We start from the raw sequence: 13,898 nt of genomic DNA on the forward strand, positions 1-13,898 counted from the left end.
GCGTGCGTACGGAAGAGGCTCTATTGGGGTGCTTATTTAAACTTCGATATGCGATACATAGTACTTTGTACAGATCAACTAACCGTTCCCGTACATGAAATCTAGCAGCAAAGTTACGGCATATTTTTGTCTGCGTCCGTGTTCCATGTTTCATTTGTCCAAGATATAATTCCTCTGTGCGATTTCCGCATTTCCGATTGGCCGCATTTCGATGGGGGTGAAATGAAGAAACGCTTGGCATTGGGTGTGCGTTAAAGTGCATATTATATATATATATATATATATATATATATATATATATATATATGTGTGTGTGTGTGTGTGTGTGTGTGTGTGTGTTGTGCGCGTGTGTGCGTGTGTGCGTGTGTGTGTGTGTGTGTGTGCGTGTGTGCGTGTGTGCGTGTGTGCGTGTGTGCGTGTGTGCGTGTGTGCGTGTGTGCGTGTGTGCGTGTGTGTGTGTGCGTGTGTGTGTGTGTGCGTGTGTGTGTGTGTGTGTGTGTGTGTGTGTGTGTTTGCGCGCTTTTCTACAGTATTTTTTTTATGTCACTAGACGATGCCTTGCCTTTAACTTTAACAAACTCATCTTTTTCACATTCACCATCATTCATCATAATCAACTTCCTCACGTTCGTCCTTATTATCATCTTTTTTATGTCTTCTTCTTATTACTTCTTTCTCAATCAAAATGGTAGCATTACTAACGAAGCAAACTTGCTAACGTCGTAAAATAGTGGCGTGCTGACGTGCGCCGCGCCACCCGCCGCACTCTATACACGCTACGCGAAGCGACACAGTAAAGTTTCAGGAATTATTGCTGACCCGCTGGCAATGGTCCCTTCTACGACCGTATCGCCGAATTAGCATGTACGGCGCGCGGCAGTCACATTACAGCTTCTCGTTACGCTTAGCCGCTACCCACTCGCATTGATTTGTTCAGGCGAGCACGCCTCGTCAAGGGCAACGTGCCGCTTGCGCTCACGACGGCGGCAGCCTTGCTTCCTGGTCAGCCTTCGCCGACCGAGGTATGCGCCGCGGTATCGATATTATAGTGCTCGGGATCCGTGGAAGCGGCAGCGATAAAAAATACAACATAAGAGAGACAGAAAGAAATGAATGGCATTGCCGTACGTTGCAGAGATTTCTTCTCTCGTTATTTTAGTATAAGCCTAACCAATTTTGTATCTCGCTATGTATGTGCTTACTGCCTTTCCTCGTTCATATATAGTTCTCGTTATAGACGCGCGACACTCGTCTTAATGCGGCGCGCTTATAGGAACGAATACGTTCTTCTTCCTTCTTTTGCGTATACGGAGCCCAGATACGTTATGGAGGAACGCAGCGAGCGCGTGGCCGTCGATAGCTGCAGCCTTATCTCTCGATAACGATGCCTGGGGTATCGACGACGGTGTGCCCACCATAGAGTTTGGTGCCAACGACCCATTGCCTCCGGTTGGGTGGCACTGGGCATACTTGAACCGTAGTCGATAACACCGGTGGTTATCACGAGATGGTGCCGCAGCTATCGACGGCCACGCGCTCGTGCGTTCCTGATAACGTATCTGGGCTCCGTACAGCTCGCTTTCTGCATCGAGTGAAAAAAATAAGACAACCTCCAACTGTATCCATATACTGTGACACCCCAGACGCTTCTGTGGAACACTTTATTGTATAACTGTCCACAATACGACCAACAGCGAGTCCATTTTCTAGATGGGTTAAGCCGCTTGGACAGACGTGAATTATCTATTACGAAAGTACTTGGCTCATGGATATGCCCCGCTAAACAGAGATGTGCCTTCAGAGCCCTACGGGATTTTCTTGTGCACAACAATCTAATTAACAAGACTTAAACTGTAGATTTTTTTATGAACTCTATATGAATTGATTTTTTGATGCCGGGACTATTTGAAAAATGACGTTCGAGCGTAACGTGCATAGTATACTTGGATGTATTGTTGCGGAGCGATCCATACATGGATCAACGCGATACTTGGCAGAGCGACGAAGACGACGATGAAGAAGCTTGCACGCAAGCCGGATCAAAATCTCTTGCCCTAGCCTTCTTTGTATATATTCTGTAAATATATCCCTCGCCTCCATCTCGCTTCCGTCACAATACTGTATTGATTTTATTTTTTACTTAAGACGGTTGCACATTGGTCGCACGTTTTCTGGTTTGGCTTGTTTTCCTTTTGTCTTTTATTCTTGTTTATATTGATATTTTTTGTAGACTTTGTATGTTTGTGTTGCTTGTGCCATATGTGTGTATTTCTCAACTGTGTATTGGGATAGCCGGTTCTATGGTTACAATGTAGCCTGCCTTTCCATCTTTCTCTAGTTATTAAACATTAAACAACAAGAATATTCAAGCTTTGTCGCTGTGTATTACAATGAATTGAAGGCTTTAAGGCCTGCAATAAATCTTTGTTATTGCAGTATGCAAGAAGAAAATTAGATATTTAAAGTTAATACTGGAACAGCAACCGCCACTACTTGAATGTCCCAGAGGCCGGTATCCTTTCATTTGTTCTAATTTTCGTTACAACATATTTCGCTGTAATTCAAAAAACTAAAAATAAAAACACTCGCACTGAAATGTTAATCTTAGCTAAAGTTAGTTCTTTGTATCAGAGTTTAGGATGCAAGGACATCAAGATTATTTTTATTTCATTTGTTCCACTAACACCAAAACCAGAGCTTACCAACAGTTCGTGTACTTCCATTTACGTGTACGTTAAAAGTAGTCAAAATCAATCCGGAGTCCCCCACTGTACGGCGTGCGGCATAATCGAATTGTGGTTTTGGGACGTAAAAACCCCAGAATTGTTAACGCCCTTATTAGAAGGTGCTGTTCCCACAAGAGCATTTTTAACTTCGTTTTCATGTAAATTAGCGCCGGATAAAGTTCAGCAACGCCTCTGACAGGCGAAAAAAAAAGGTTTCGCGCATAATTCAGTCTGCTGATAGATTGATTGTGGTTAGACAGCGCAGATTTGTGCTGGAACACGCGGTGCAGCTTTAAATAGACAGCTGAACTTGGAGACAATATACCTACGCAAAACAGCACTGTCAACGTTGCAGTCGCAACGGTTATATTGGAGGTTGCGCGACTATACGACGCCGTACAGTGGCCTTGCCAATAAAAGAGTCATAAAAGTGTTTGCGCACCCCTGCAATATAGAAAGAAAAAAAAAGATTATGCACATCCAACGCATTGGTTGCAATCTGTGCGAAGCGAAGGTTTCGTGAAACGGTTACCTAAATGCTATACGCAACTAACTAAATTCGATACGTACAATTCTCTTTCTTTTACTTCCTATACTTGCGACCATGTAACCCGTACAATGTTTATCTTTATGCACCGTATCCACAGGTTACAACTTTATTCTCATGCGATGTTTACGTTTAGACGCACTGCGAGCATTGCGTATACAGCACTTTAATGCGTTACACTTTTTGTGTTATCCACGTATTTCACGTTACCTTACTTTTGTATGCTGTATAGGTAACCACTAAAACACTGCGTGTTTTGTGCACTTAAACTTGCAATTCGGCAGCGGAGAATTCCCGTGTAAGCGTGAGGCGGTGCGCTCGATAACGCTAACGTGTCATGAATATCCATGCAGCCGACAGCTTTTCACCTGAATTCTCAATGTCCTTCCCGTTGTGTACCGCACCCTTTACTGCCGCCTCAAGTGGTATCAACCGCTTTTAAGCGCCAAGCGCCGGCACACCACCATCTGACAAATGTTCGTAGAAATGTCCGTGGGAAAGAGTGCGGACGCCGACAAGGTCAGCCCTAAGGAGCCGGCGACGTATACCTTATAGAGTATGCGATTAACTTAAGTCGCCGCCAGCACGCGCCCGTATAAGGGACATAGAACGCGCACGCCATTTTTCTTTATTTTGCTTAACTGGCTTTCACCGGCAAACGTTCCTTAGCTTCGCATTATAAAGCATTAAATTTAAGCGAGTGCCCCACCCATTTTCGATCTTGATGTCCTGGGGCACACTTGTTACAAGAGATCAGTTTCCCAAGGCCAGCCTGCCTGTTAAGAAGTGCAACATTTTACCTACAACTATAATGCAACATTTTATGCAAACGCTTAAACAGTGCACATGAGGTGAAATGTAAAAGTCGCACACTGACTTGAAGCCAAATGAGCTGATGCGAGAGCGGCTGTTCATTCAATCTGTTTGTCACACTACTGCTTTCGATTCTGACTTACTCAGGTGCTGTGCGCATATAAGTCGCTGTGCTGTGCGTCAGGTGCTGTGCGCATATATGTCGCTTTGTAATGCAGGAGTGTACACAGTGTCCCACGTCACTTTAGTCAAACATTAAACATATACAAATACCACGTAGCTGGACAGGACCAAGGTAATGTTGTTTGCCGTCGCTTGGAGATACCTAGATTATATATATATATTTTTTTTGCATTCCTCCTAGCCACTATCAGATGAGTCGCAGGGCTTTCCCCCTGCCACATCGAAATCTCACGAGGCCTCAAGCCGTGACCCTCAGGCTAATACAAACGAACTCGTATCCCACACTCTCCATCATCAGTAGGTACACGGAGGTCTCCCCTCCGTGTCCCGACTGCGGCGGAGTTAGCGATTTTAAACACATGCTCTGGGAGTGCCCCTCTTTACAGCACCACACGGACCACGTATTGATGGCGGACGCATTTTATTCATTGGTCAAGAGCCACGAATGGATTAATCAACTCCGGGCTGTCCAGAAGGCCCACGATGCGGCGGTGAGGCTTGGCCTTCCCGTCCCAACGTGGGAGCGGCCCGCAGTCTTGCCCCTATAAAAACGGGGTGAAGATTCTTCAGGACCTAAATAAATGTTACCACCACCACCATTCCTCCTAATTACATAATCAGTCTTAATTAAATAATTAACTCCTCAAATATTATAATTCAATGAAAAGTGTCAATGAGAAAATTGTTGAGCAACATGAAAATCTCCCGATACAGCTTTCTGTTGCTCAATACGTGCAAGATAAAATTGTTTTTCCGAGCGTGAAAGAAGCCCGCGAATACAAGCAAAATTGCCAGCGAAAGACATGTCAACCAATTTTTTTATTATTATTAAAAATACCTTACACGCCCATTGAAGAGCATTGAGTAAGGGGGGCAACAGTAATTACAAGAAAAAAGAAGAAAAAAAATACTAAAACAAATATCACAAAAGGCAACAAAACAAGTATTACAAAAAGCAAAGCGCAACATCTTTATACAATATTAACACGTAACGAATCCACGTTATCACAGAATGTTTCACCATTAGAGATGGATGCTCTAGGTAGTGGTGATGACTTAAATGCCTGCGTTTGACCGTGAATGCGCATGAAACTAAGTGCATTGTGAATGCGTCGAGATGTGCGTACAGGAGCATGAAGCGGCAAACCGTGAAATTTATTACTATAAATGTACCTGTGAAAGAGACATAAAAGTGCAATGACTCGTCGATCTTCCAATGACTGAAATGCAAGGTCTTGTTTTATTCGGGCAATGATTGCATGGTAGTCGTAGTTGCCAGATATGAATCTGGACAGGATTCCTACAGCTACTAAGGCGTCTGGAATGGCATGGTGATGCACATTGTCGTAGGCACCTTTAACATCAAGGAATAAGGCCGCAGTGATTCGTTTCAGGTGTTTCTGGTGCTGTATACATACGTTACAAGGTCAATAACGTCAATCTATTGACGAGCGTCCGCGTCGAAAGCCAGCCATTACCTCTGGATAGACGGTGTAAAATTCCAAGTACCATTCTAACCGTGTAAGGATCATTCTCTCCATTACCTTGCCGATGCAGCTGGCCAGTGTTATTGGGCGGAAAGATTACAATTCCAATGTAGATTTGCCAGGCTTGAGGAGCGGCACAAGGCGACTCCACGTGGTAGGGACCAAGCCGTGCCGCCATGATGCGTTGGATAGGCCAAGAAGTGCACCTCTGGCCTCTCTGGCGTTCACGATGCAAGTCTTACCTTTTCAACCCGGGCAATTGACAGCAAGGGAGTCAATAAAATGACGTTCCTCTAGGACGGGTAATGCGCTATATGGTCGCGTGAGACCCCTTGTACATTACAACACACATTGCCTTCAATCCATTTCAAAATTACCACGCAAACAATTACGTCGGATATTTATCCCTGATATACAGCTTGGCACATGCGCAACTGTATGGGAATAGTTTAATAATATTCTTGCCCTGAGCTTTCGTGGACATTGCTACTTTTCTTCTATGCTATACTCGAGTTCGCTGCTTATCTATTAGTGTACCATGTATGGTTTTGCTGCCTGCCAGGCTCTGCAGCTCAAGCATTCGAAGGCTAAATTTGGCAGGCCTGTATGAATGTATTGATTTTATAATTGGCAATAAACGTATTATTATTATTATTATTATTATTATTATTATTATTATTATTATTATTATTATTATTATTATTATTATTATTATTATTATCACTTAGTACCTAATTTGATGTAGACGGTTGTGTCACCACAGACAACAGAAGCACCCATAAAGCACATTTCGATTTGCGCGAGTTGGCATGAAAATTAACTTAATTAAATTATGGGGTTTTTACGAGCCAAAACCACGATCTGATTATGAGGCACGCCGTAGTGGAGGACTCCGGAATAATTTGGACCAACGGGGGGTTCTTTAACGTGCACCTAAATATAAGTACACGGGTGTTATTGCATTTCACCCCTATCGAAATGCGGCCGCCGTGGCCGGGATTCGATCCCGCGAACTCGTGCTTAGCAGTGCAACACCATAACCGCTAAGCAGCCACGGCGGGTGAGTTGACATGCAAATCCAGAATGTAGCATCAGCATGACATTCTGTCACATGATGTTGCTCCCCATGTTTTTCTTCAGCCAGGAGGAGGAGGAACAAACATTTATTAAAATCAGCAGTTTAGTTGGCTGGGCCTAGGCCTCCCACGTGGGGACATCGAGGTCTTGCCTCTTGGCCGCCTCGCAGGCTTGCTGGGTAGCCCAGAGTTGGTCGTCGAGGTGGGAGCTGCGCAGGGCGGCGTGCCATCTCGACGAGAGGGTCACGGTATTATTTGTCGAATATTTGTCTTTACATTCCGATAGCATGTGGGGAAGCGATGCTGCCTGAGTCACACAGATCTTGCAAATGTTACTAGGGTAGGTGTCTGGGTAGATCCTGTGGTAACGTGTTAGTGAGGGGTACGTGTTTGTCTAACAGGCGAAGGGTGGTTGCCTGTGCTCTGTTTAGCTTGTGATGAGGGCAGGGGAAGGTTCTTCTGTTGAGATAGAATGATTGCGTAAGGTCGTTGTAGCTGGTGAGGCGATCGCGTTCCGCGGGTGCACCTGCGCTGTCTCCGGCACGGTTGACAAGGCCTCGTGCTACGGAGTGAGCGACCTCGTTGAGGTTGGTGAGGTGCGGATGTACGTCGCCGGCGTGCGTTGGGCAAAGCAAAAAACAAAAAAAAATCATTCGCAGAAGCATGCCAGTCTGAGCAACAGATGCATCAAAGATAACGAAGCTGTATAAGAGACTTGCCACACCTTTCGGAAGTCCTAGTATAGTCTATTTGCTGGTTTAGTGAATATTCGTCACTGACGCCTAACTCATGCGGCCGCTTTGGGACTCCCATACCTGCAGGCTGCGTTGCTAGCTGGACCACGCCATCACCGCTGCAGCCGTGCAAACTCCTAGCTGGCCTTCAAAGCGGATCCGGTAAAACGCGACGTGGGAAAAAACAAATTACGGAATACCGGCAAATATGAACCGCGCAACGAAGTTGTCTATTCGGGTGAGGTATACACAAGGTAACTTATATTTCACAATCATTGATAATTACGTTTCAAGGAGAAAATTCTAGATTACGACGCAGGTTGCGTCGCTGGCGAGACCGAGCACGCCAGCGCACACCGGCCTTTCACTGCCGCACGAAAACGGCTGCGCAACTGCACTTATCAGCTTCGCTATAAAACGCTTTTAATGATTCATGCATGGTTAGGAAAATCCAGAGAAAACACAAGGGACAAAGAAGAAAAAGCTCGTCACGAGCGCTTTTAATGAGGTAGCATCAAGGTGGAAAAGAGTGTAACCCCCTTGTGTGTAACCCATGTACATACTTACACATATGAGCACTTTACTTTGCAATGTGGTGCACGCAGTTTAGGTCATGAATTCGGCGGGACCTCAACGAGGTGCGACGTAATACTAACGAATTTCTCTCGCATTTGCCGCTAAATCACCACGTTTTTTCTTTTCTTTTTTTTTTTACGACATGAAACCATGAAACGTTTTACCGTTACTTTCTCCACTGGCATGGAAGTCAGAATCGAACGTAAAATTGCTTTATCACGTTCGTAACGTATCAGTCAATAAAGAGAGCCGACTTGAAATGCGATTATGCGCCTGCGCTGTGTTTGGTTCTACGGAGTATAAAGTGCACCCGTTCTGTCCCAAGATCGTAAATCGATTAGGCAAACATTTGCCGACAGTAGAACGCAGTGTCGCCGGATTAGCTCGGAACGAGATGACAATCTCGAGTGGTCGAACTGTATACCCCCTGCGTCCACGCAACCTATAAATCGGGCTGTGAATCACTTCCTGTCATGAGACACGCTAACTGGACTTGTAGCACTCGGCTCACAGAATCAAATAATAATTTTACCTCTCGGGAAACATATTAGACAGACTTCGCAAATTTCCGGCCAAGGTCTTCGCTTTCCAAGTGGAGTTCCACAGGTTGTCGCCGCACACGACTTCAAGCTGCTCAGACGTTGGAGATATCGCCCACAGTGGGCTTAAAACGGGTCGACGATGGAGCCGCTCTTTTTCTTTTTTCCTCCTTCTTTTTTCTCTCTCTCTCTCTCTCTCTTTTCTGTCTCGTTCTTGCGACACAATCCTGACACGTATTGGTCGTCTCATGCATGTGACCGGCTTTCAGGCAGCGCGCGCAACTCTGCGACTGCGTAGAACATGCTTTGTTAAGCTATTAAGCCAATTTGTTCGTCGGTAAATCGTCTACTCGTGACCGGGACGGAGTCAGCAGTTCATCACACGCACACAAAAGGGCCCCGGTTGATGTAAGAACAGAATCGACTACTGCATTACGCTGCTTGCGAAACCTTTGATTAAACGAGTCACGTCGAAAGAGGTGGATCCATGAACTGCCCTGGATGAAAACGACTACGTACCGAGAAGGAATGCCTCGGGAACCACAGCGCGCTTCTTCATAAACTTGAGGAAAGCTTGCATCGCTTCCTGTGAACAATATATATGTTCAGAATAAAATACCTACATACTAGATGGCAAATACCTGTGTGACATTCTGTAGCTAGTATGTACAAATAGTTCGTGCGACTTAAGTGAAACAACAGCGCGCTCAGACGAGCGCACGAAAACAGATTGATTGGCTGATTCAATTAGTTTAACGTCCCAATTAAGGCATCATTGGGCTTGTGAGAGCTAGTGGAGGGCTCCGAATTAATTTTGACCACCCGGTTTTCTCTAACGGGTGCGTAAATCTAAGTACAGGAGCGTCTTTTTTTTTTTTTTTTTTCGCTCTCGCCGAAATGCGGCCGCCGCGGCTGGGAATCGAACCCGCGTCCTCGTGCCCGGCAGTAGAACGCCATAGCCGCCGTGCCACCACGGCGAGTGCACGAGAACAGAGAAATGACACATTTTCTTCAATTCAAAAAAATAAGTCCGCCTCCATTTTAGCCTGTGAAAGTGGATGTGACACGAAACTGGTTTAGACAAGTACAACCACCCCAACTGACGTTAGACGACGTTACACAAGCGCCATCACCACAGCAGGTGACGTATACGTCACGTGCACACGCACGTGTGCAGTAGTGCATCATACGTCCTCGTTCTTCTAGGCCGTCCGCCAAGCGCAAGTGCCTTATTGAACTAAATTAACGTTTAAAAGTAAATTGCGTCAGAAATTGGACAAAGTGCGACTTACACACAAGCTGCAGACGTGATAGCTTCGGATTGTTATTCCAATGTACGAGAAAGCAAAATTAGGTTACGCGGAAACTGAAACACAAAGCCCCTTTTCGAGCTGCCGTTTGAGGTCCATCCTTATTCTTGTGCGCCCTCCGCCTGGCGCAAGGGCGTCATTGAACTAATTGAATTTCTCAAGGTATAGATGTGTCATAAAAGTCGTAAAGTACGACACACAACCTGTATACAGACATGATAGCATCGGACCGTAATTCGAATAGTGCGAGAAAACATTATTCTGTTTCGCGGAAACTCAAAACACAAACCCATTTTCCAGCTGCCCGCTTTTCTTTCTTTTTTCTTTTTTTTTTTTTTTTGTGAGCACGCCACGAAAAATCACGACCAATTAGGGGCTAACCGCTCCGCTGTAAAATGAGACTTCACTATTTCCATGCGCCGCCTTGCATCCGCTATATAAGGCGCAGTTCTCGTTCTACCGTTTAGCGTACCCTTCTCGTTATGAAATCGATACAAATGTGACTGGCGGGATGCCTGCGGGGCGCCCAACAAACGCTCACATACTTGGCACCGAACGAGAAACGCGCGCGGATGTAACTTCAACGATAGCTGTTTACCCACTCGAGCGCAAAGCAAACGTTTTCTGGTGGCTCCATGCCCGCGCTGGTTGCAACGTGACAACAGCCATAAAGTGGCGTGTACACATAAATGCTTCGTGTCAGGGAAAGGACCTTCTAAACTCGTTCCGCGATGACAAAACAGGGAAAACACCCAAGTCAGTTGCAGTCGGCTGGAAAGCGTTCGAACGCCGCTTTCGCCCAGAGCCGCATTTCAATGCCAAGGTGAGTCGTGTACAGATGTCAGTCCTGGGCGTCTCGCCATCGCTTGACTGGTTCACCGCTCACGCGAGGCGACGGATTCAAAAGCTCTCGACAGTTTGAGCCACGCGTGCGTGCGCGAGGGTGCTTGCGATTTTGTGTGGGGCGCTCGCGTGCCCGCGTTGCGTCACGTGTGTGCACCGCCCCGTTTCAGTGAATGGCACGGATATGAAGAGCTGCACGTAAGGCCTTGGCTGAAGCTCGTCGCACCCTTGTGGCAGAATCTCTGTGTATAGCTGACGGCCCTGGGCACAGAAATGGACGGCGCCAGGCTTTACGCGACTGAGGGAGAGGGGAGGGCGCCGACAAAGAGGACTTCCAGGACCTTCGTTATCAAAGGATAAGAAGCGAAGAGACACGTCGCTGTCGAAAGACGACAACCGCACGAATTTACGATCCATTCGTGGCATATTGTGCGTTTCGCAAGAACGGTAATTTAAACCATGCGAAGATGAAAGATGCGTTGTCAGATGGGACACGCACAGCTAGAGGAAATGAACGCATGTTTTATTATTATTATTATTATTATTATTATTATTATTATTATTATTATTATTATTATTAGTAGTAGTAGTAGTAGTAGTAGTAGTAGTAGTAGTAGTAGTAGTAGTAGTAGTAGTAGTAGTAGTAGTAGTTTAGTAATATAGTAGTTGTAGTAGTAGTTAAGGAGATGATGCTGCCTATAAATGACGCCAGCTGCTTCTGTTCTCTAGCATGATAACTGGGGCTCAAAACAATGAAAATTATTATAATTAAAATAAATTCTGCAGTTTTGCGTGCCAAAGCCACGATACGATTATGTGGCATGCCGTAGTGGGGGACTCCGGGTTAATTTTACCACCTGGGGTTCTTTAACGTGCACCCAATGCACGGTACACGGCTGTTTTTGCATTTCGCCCCCCTTCGAAATGCGGCCGCGGCGGCCGGGATTCGATCCCGCAACCTAGGGCTTAGCAGCGCAACCTCAAAGCCACTACGCCACTACGGCAGGGTTCAATGAAAATTATAGAAGTCACGATTATAAAATAAAAAAATGCGGTGTCATATTTTCTACAATACAAAACGAATGTTTCAGGAAGTTCAAAGAACACAAATGTACCTGGGCAGGCGTAATCACTGTAACGAGGTTACCTCATGTGTGCCACATTCCAAGGAAAGCACTCTCGAACCCTAGCTGACCCAAGAGCCACGGAAACACCAAGATACTAGAAACACAGGAACGAGTATGTGGGCGACTTCAGATGACCAAGAGTTATATCGACAAATACGATACGATAGAAGGTACCCACAACACAGTTAGCAGCTTATTGATGTTCCTGATTTCTCCGGAAAATGATCATTTGCACGTGCAGACAGCGTTGCAGTTTTTCTGATGGCCATGGACCCAAGATCTTTCTTAACAATATTTGTACCCCCACCTATCCATCTAAAGTAACATAGTGCGGTGGAAAGTCTCCTACAGTCAGTGTCATACTGATTAGCTTTAAAATGATGCCTTATGCTATAATCAGCCTAACACAGCATGAGCAACGTGACACAGACAGTGTGTTTAAAGTTAATGAATCCGTTAACATGTGCTCACTTTAGCAACCAGGCTTCACATGAAGAAAAAAACAACCGTTTAGTGGCGCTTCGACAAAAATGATGCATTCATGAAGCTGTCAGAGCTGAGATACCCTTGAAAAGGGCACTTTTATCATTCCCAGCGCAAGAGAACACGACAAAAGAACAAACGCCTTTGTCTCTTCGTGTCCTGTTTTCTCTCGTGCTGTCTGATCACGTAACATTACGGAAGTAGTCCTACCGGTTACCATTGTGACTCGTGAGCATCACTGCAAAATCTGTGGCATTCCAAAGTTCAGCTTTGGGCTTGAAGAAAAGCGCACGGTGTTCGTAATCGATAAGCGGCCTTCTTAGGGTTGTTGGTATTAGGTTTTGCTGGTGTTACTGGTGTTGCTACATATCCTAGGGAAAGAGAAAACACGCATCTACCCTCTTCTCGCTCGCTCACTCCCCCCGCCCCTTTCCCTGTATCTGGGCGTTATAGAATCGGCATGCAAACGAACGCCTGTCACGTCAGCCTCTCGCACTTCGGCTACTGTGATCCGAGGAATATGAGAACGCGAGTCATACAATGTAGTGGCGAGTCTGCAAAAAAAATATATAGAACGAAAAGAAGCACCCAAGAATGCCTCATCCGGTGTCGGTCACGGAATGCAGCAGCAGTCCCCTGTTCAAGTTCTTTCGCGTTCTGAGCGAAAGCGCACGCGTCGGCCTGGCAGCATCGTTTCTGCGTTTAAAATTGGTTTGCTGCCAATGAATCTGGGCATGCCCGAACGTGTAAAAATACAATTTTCATGAAAGGGTCGTAAGTTACTAGGTGCTTTCAACAACTCGCCAGCCTATGTTTTTTTTTTTTTTTCCTTGTTTTTCGCTATCAAAAAAACAAAAGTTGCCGCTTCATGGAGAAACATATCGGTTCTTGGTTTAGTTGTGGTAAAAGCTTGGATTGGGCGAAAAGGGTTATCTGCTTTCCGGTAGCAGAGCCGAACTCAAGGTCTCCTCGATGCGTGACAGAGGTCTCCTGGCTATAGTTCGCCGTAATGCGCTCCTTGTAGTGGATGGCCAGAGCGATGGCGCAAGATTAAGAATAACACTATCTGCCCAATGTCAACAGCTCAATAATCCAAGGGAAAAAAAAGATAACCTTGTTTGACCTCACGAACCTCACTTGCTGCAATAATGTGTGTGCATATGGTCCCCCTGGGAATGCAAATACACGTCATTTGTGCAATTGGAACACGGCACCAAATTCCACCGGAATGAGAATGATTCGTCATTTCGCCTCTGGTTTACAGCGGACCTTTTGTTTTTCTCAATATTTTGAATGTTCCTTCATGCCGCGTTTACGTTCACGAAGAACGAGTCGTAGCTTCAGCTATAGATTTCAATAAGAGGCTCTCCTCAAAAGTTTGTTTATAGTGTATATGCAGGCCTATAAACGTAATGTCTACATGTCATTGTGACGTATTGGCAATGGATTTGCTC

The sequence above is a fragment of the Dermacentor silvarum genome, chromosome 8, assembly GCF_013339745.2.
Source record: "Dermacentor silvarum isolate Dsil-2018 chromosome 8, BIME_Dsil_1.4, whole genome shotgun sequence".
NCBI classification, from domain to species: domain Eukaryota; kingdom Metazoa; phylum Arthropoda; class Arachnida; order Ixodida; family Ixodidae; genus Dermacentor; species Dermacentor silvarum.